This window comes from Corvus kubaryi, unplaced genomic scaffold, assembly GCF_017639235.1.
Source record: "Corvus kubaryi isolate FWS band 111438036 unplaced genomic scaffold, C.kubaryi_AGA036_p1.0 37398, whole genome shotgun sequence".
In the NCBI taxonomy this organism is placed as follows: domain Eukaryota; kingdom Metazoa; phylum Chordata; class Aves; order Passeriformes; family Corvidae; genus Corvus; species Corvus kubaryi.
The window spans coordinates 4,015,332-4,020,915 of record NW_024581137.1 but is presented as its reverse complement, the minus strand read 5'-3'; positions in this window follow the sequence as shown (position 1 = coordinate 4,020,915).

The window sequence follows — 5,584 nt, the reverse complement described above, 5'->3', positions numbered from 1 at the left end:
TACCTGGAGGGGTGTCCAGTACACCTGGAATGGACTGCACCAGGACTGGAAACAGCCCCACTATTTGCCATGGACTGATCCAGACTGATCTGGAAAAGGGCAAGGCTCCAGAATACTTGCGCACATTGATGACATCATTCTGTGGGGCTACACAGCAGAGGAAGTTTTTGAGAAAGGGGAGAAGATAATCCAAGTCCTCCTGAAGGCCAGTTGTGCCATAGAGCAGAGTAAGGTCAAGGGACCTGCCCAGGCAATTCAGATTTAAGGAGTAAAATGGCAAGATGAGTGCTGTCAGATTCCAATGGATGTGGTCAACAAAATAGCAGCTATGTCCCCACCAACTAGCAAGAAGGAAATACAGGCTTTCCTAGGCATTATAGGTTTTTGGAGGATGTATTTTTCAGATTTTAGTTAGATTGTAAGGCCTCTCTATCAAGTGACCTGGAAGACGAATGATTTTTAAGTGTGGTCCTGAGCAACAACAAGCTTTTGAACAAATCAAACAAATGATTGCTTGTGCAGTAGCCCTTGGGCCAGTCAGGACAAGATAAGATGTGAAAAGTGTGCTCTATACTGCAGCCATGGAGAATGGTCCTTCCTGGAGTGTCTGGCAAAAAGTACCTGGGGAGACTTGAGGAGACTTGAGCCCTGGCGTGCTGGAGTTGGGGATACAAAGGATCTGAGGCCTGCTACACCCCTACTGAAAAAGAGATCCTGGCAGCTTATGGAGGGGTTTGAGCTGCTTCAGAAGTGATTGGCCAAAGCACAGCTCCTCCTGGCACCTCAACTGCCAGTGCTGGGTTGGATGTTCAAAGGATGTTTTACTCATGCCACCGACACTTCATGGAGTGAGTGAGTCATGCTGATCACACAGCGAACTTGAGTAGGAAACCCCCATTGCCCAGGGATATTGGAAGTCACCACAAAATGGCCTGAAGGCAAAAATTATGTACTAACATAAGAGAAGCAAGAGGAGAAGGTGACGTGCTGAGAAGGCCCCACTATATAATCAGCACCAGAAAATGAAAAGTGATATGCTCTCTTTACTGACAATTCCTGCCGTATTGTAGGGATACATTGAAAATGGAAGGCTGCTGTATGGAGTCCTATGCAACAAGTTGCAGAAGCTATTGAGGGACAAGGTGGATCAAGTCAGGTCACAGAGCTGAAAGGCATTAGGTATTGCTGAATGAGAGAAATGGCCAACACTCTATCTGCACACTAACTCATGGATGGTGGCAAGTGCTCTGTGGGGGTGTCTGTACCGGTGGAAAAAGACTAATTGATAGCACAGAGGTAAATCTATCTGGGCTGTTGAATTGTGGCAAGACATTGCTACCTGGATAGAGAAGTTGGCTGTAAAAGTACCTCATGTAGATGCACACCTACCCAAGAGTCAGGCTACCGAAGAATGTTGCACCAACCAACAGGTGGATCAAGCTGCCAAGATTAAAGTGTCTCAGTTGGATCTGGACTGGCAACATAAGGGTGAATTACTTCTGGCTTGGTGGGCCCATGACACCTCAGATTCTGAGGGAAGAGATGCAACATACAGATGGGCTGGTGATCAAGGGCTGAATTTAACCATGGGCTCTATCTCTCAGGTTATCCATAACTGTGAAATGTGCTTCAATCAAGCAGGCCAAGTTGGTAAAGCCCCTGTAGTATGGGAGACAGTGGCTGACATATAAATATGGGGAGGTCTGGCAGATTGATTGCATCACACTCGGGCAAACCCACCAAGGCAAGCACTACATTCTTACAGTGGTGGAAGCAACCACTGGATGGCTGGAGATGTACCCTGTGTCTCATGCCACTGCCAGGAGCACCATCTTGGGCTTTGAAAAGCAAGTCCTTTGGAGACATGACACCCCAGAAAGAAGTGAGGTGGACAAGGGGACTTATTACTGCAGGCCTAGGCCCTAGGGTATATCACCGTGTCCCGCAGCCATAGGGAGGAGGAGGAGAGAAGATCCAGCAGGCAGGAATTGTGCAGGAAGATTGATTGATTTAATTATTTTACAAACTCTTTTATAGACTTTTTTCTTCATAGTCTAATTGGACAAAGGATCAGCCACCCCTTGGGATGATTGGCTAAAATCCTAAAACATCCATTGTCAAAATATTTTCTACTATACTATAAACAAGACTTTTCAAGGCTGCAGGTGGCTTGGTTGTTTACCTACTCTGCTACCTCTTCTGTGAGAGAGAAAAGTCTCTCACGGACTTAGAAAATAGCAAGAAAATCCTTGCTAGCAGCATTTTTGTATCTACAGGGACTCATTTCAAAAATCGCTTCATAGATACCTGGGCCAGAGAGCACAGAGTATTGAGTGGGTACCATGTACCATGCACCAGCCTCTGGGAAAACTGAATGTTACAATGGACTGTTAAAAACCAGATTGAAAATAATGGATGGTGGGACCTTCAAACATTGGGATCTAGCAAAGGCCACCTGGTTAGTTAACACTAGAGCTCTACCGATTGACCTGGCCCTGCCCAATCAAAACCTCCACATACTGCAGAAGGGAATAAAGTCCCTGTGGTGCATAAGAGGAATATGTTAGGGAAGACAGTTTGGATTAGTTCTGCTTCAAGCAAAGGCAAACCCATCTGTGGGATTGTTTTTACTCAAGGACCTGGGTGCACTTGGTGGGTAATGCAGAGGGACAGGGAAATACGGTGTGTACCTCAAGCAGATTTGATTTTTGGGTGAGAACAGTCTGTAATGTAGAATTGTATAATATTTGTTGCTGAATGACACTGTGCGCCAGTTTGGATAAATTTGAAGGAAAATATCCTCTGCTAGAAGGCAGGTTACAACCAGCCCTACCCCCCCAGGTTTGGGAAAAAATAGATTTTCCTTGGAGGAAAGTGGAAGAGATAAAAACTATTTATTTAACAAACACACAGGAAAAGGATAATAATGCTAAATAATAAAGCCTCTCGCTGTGGAGAGAAAACCTGGGAAATTTTTAGAGTCCTTCCATAGGTCTCTCTCTCTCTCTCTTTCTCCTTGGAGCTGGGTCGCAGGCCCACCTCCAGGGCCAAGGCCTCAGTGGAAAGTCCTCCCAATGTATTGTGATGTTGAAACAGCCCAGCACAGAAGAAGGGAAAAATCAAAGTCCCAGGAAAACAAAGTTCAACTCTCTGGAGGAAAAGGAGCTGAAAAACTGGCCGAAAGCTGGCTAAAAAAAACAAGCAGGGTGTTTCTCTGCCCTCTTGCTGCTGCAGGACGCAGGGAGGAGTCTATGCATCTCTGTGTCCAAAACTGCTTTGAAAAGTTTTGCTCAGTTTTTTTTCCCCCCCTCTCAGGCTCAGTTTAAAGGCACAGAAAGGCACAAAATTAATTTCCTGGGCATAAAGCAGTGATAGGGGATACAACATCATAAAGTCACCCCAAGACACACTGCCACTGTATGCCATAACTGCCACAGACAATGAGGATAGACAGCTCCAGATAGACCAGTCATGAGCTCCTGATGCAGCTTGCAGCCACCCAACAGCACACCAGCCACCTGCTGTGGAAGACATCTAGGACTAATAGAATTCAGAGTCATGAACTAAATGAACTCAGCAGACATCTTGGAGGGATTGGGCCAGTGGCTATGGAAGTTATACCTGTGCTTGTGTGTATGTACATATATATATATATGTATGGAAGGTGTGGGATTTGGGGATGATATAGATGGCATAGAATAAGGGCTGGATAATGACCTGGTCCTGACCAGGACAGGGTTAATTTTTGCAGTAGTCAGCAGGGGCATGGCTAGGGCACAGAGATTGTTCTGTACCACCTCCTGTCACTTTTTGGGGATGGGGAAGGGCTTTCTTCTGGTTTGGATGGCATGGTGGAAGGAATAGTTGGGTATTGTTGGGGTTTCTGTGGGGGAGAGGTTTGAGCAATCGTATGCGACTCGATTTTTTTTCTGTTAATAGTATTGTTGCTGTTACTGTTCTTTGTCTGTTTTCAGTAAATTGTTTTTGTCTCAGTCTGTGATCTTTGCCTTTTGTGCCTCCAATTCTCTTCAGCCTGCTGCAGGGGAGAAGGGGAGGGGGCGTAGTCTAGCGGTTTGAAGTGTTTCAGTGGGAACACTGAACTGCGGAATACCATTCCTAAACCACGACAGTGTCCCTGGTATTAGATTCCTTTTTTTATCTTCCCTCCCCATTCAGTTCTGTATATTGTTCTTTCGTTCTTTTACTGAAAAACGGAGATACAATTTTTAAATATACTCTTATAAAATGGCATGCTCTGGAGGTTTGAGACAGTTTCAAATTAAGGAAGTTTTGCTCCTTTTTGAAGGACTGTTGGTGCCTAAGGAAATGGAATAGATCACAACAGAAATCAGTCTGAGATAAATTCAGTATCTCTCAAATGAGATTTTAGAATGAAAAAAGAGCACGTAGCTTTTCAGTAATGCTTGCATAATTTTAAAAGAGATAATATTCCTTAATCTCATGCTATTATTTGAGATAATTCTGAGCAAACCAGTATCAGTTTCAGCATTTCAGTATTTCCTAAACAAATACTTCCGTTTTGAATATTTTTTTATTATGTCTAAGCAAAAACTTCAGTGGTGTCAGACAAAAATAATGATCTGTAAGATGCTCCACCTCCAATTCCAAAAGGTTTAACTCCTTGAAATGCATGTTTGTTTGTTTGTTTTTAAAAAGGGAAATAAAATATCCTTTCTTGTCTTAGCTTTAGGGAATTTGTTAACACAATGTGAATAGCATGTGGTGATACAGAACAGATGCAGCTGTTGAAAAACTGCACTGACTTCTGAAAACGCATATAGGAATTTTCCAGCACATTATAGTGGCTTGCATTAATTCTTGATTATGGCATCAAAAGGTAATGGAGTCAAAATTCAAAGTTACACTTAGACTTCATTGAAAGCTTGTTACGCATATTGAGCATTAAAAGGTATTTTTAGTCTGTGGATATAGATGTAAAGTATTACTGATTGTAACAGAGGACAGATTTTCATAAAAAATTACAACTCTCTGTAAGTAAGTTCTTTAGGGGTAAAAGTATGTTAATTTTAATTTAAATTAATATTAATTTTTAGTTATTTAATTTTAAGTTAATGTAGGTCAAATCCAAGGCTGGTACTTTGAATTAGAAAGTAGAAAGAAGGAGGAACTCCTTCTCTCATTCAGCATTTTTAAAAATGAGATTATGCAAAAGAGTAAACCTAGCAACTGTGCGAAGCCAAAACTTAAATTGTGGATGAATGTGCATAAACTTAAAGAAGCTCTTTTCAAGTATTTTTGCTCATATCATACAATTAAATGGAATTATCACAGTTACTTTCATACCAATTCTTGAGCAGGTTAGTTCTAATATCTCTCATCATGGCTCTCTTAATTCTGTTTCTGTCCATTTTTCACTTCTGGGCAAACCTGCCTTTTTCATCCTTTATGATGGTATTTTGCCTTTACAGAGTTGCTTGGCATACTGGAGATCTGTTTATTGACTCAAGCAGTCAAACTGTTACTCATACCTTACCTTTTGGTAATTAAAGTAGTGATGCTGGTAGTTGTGTTGGACTAAAACGAAGTAGATCCCTTTAATAGA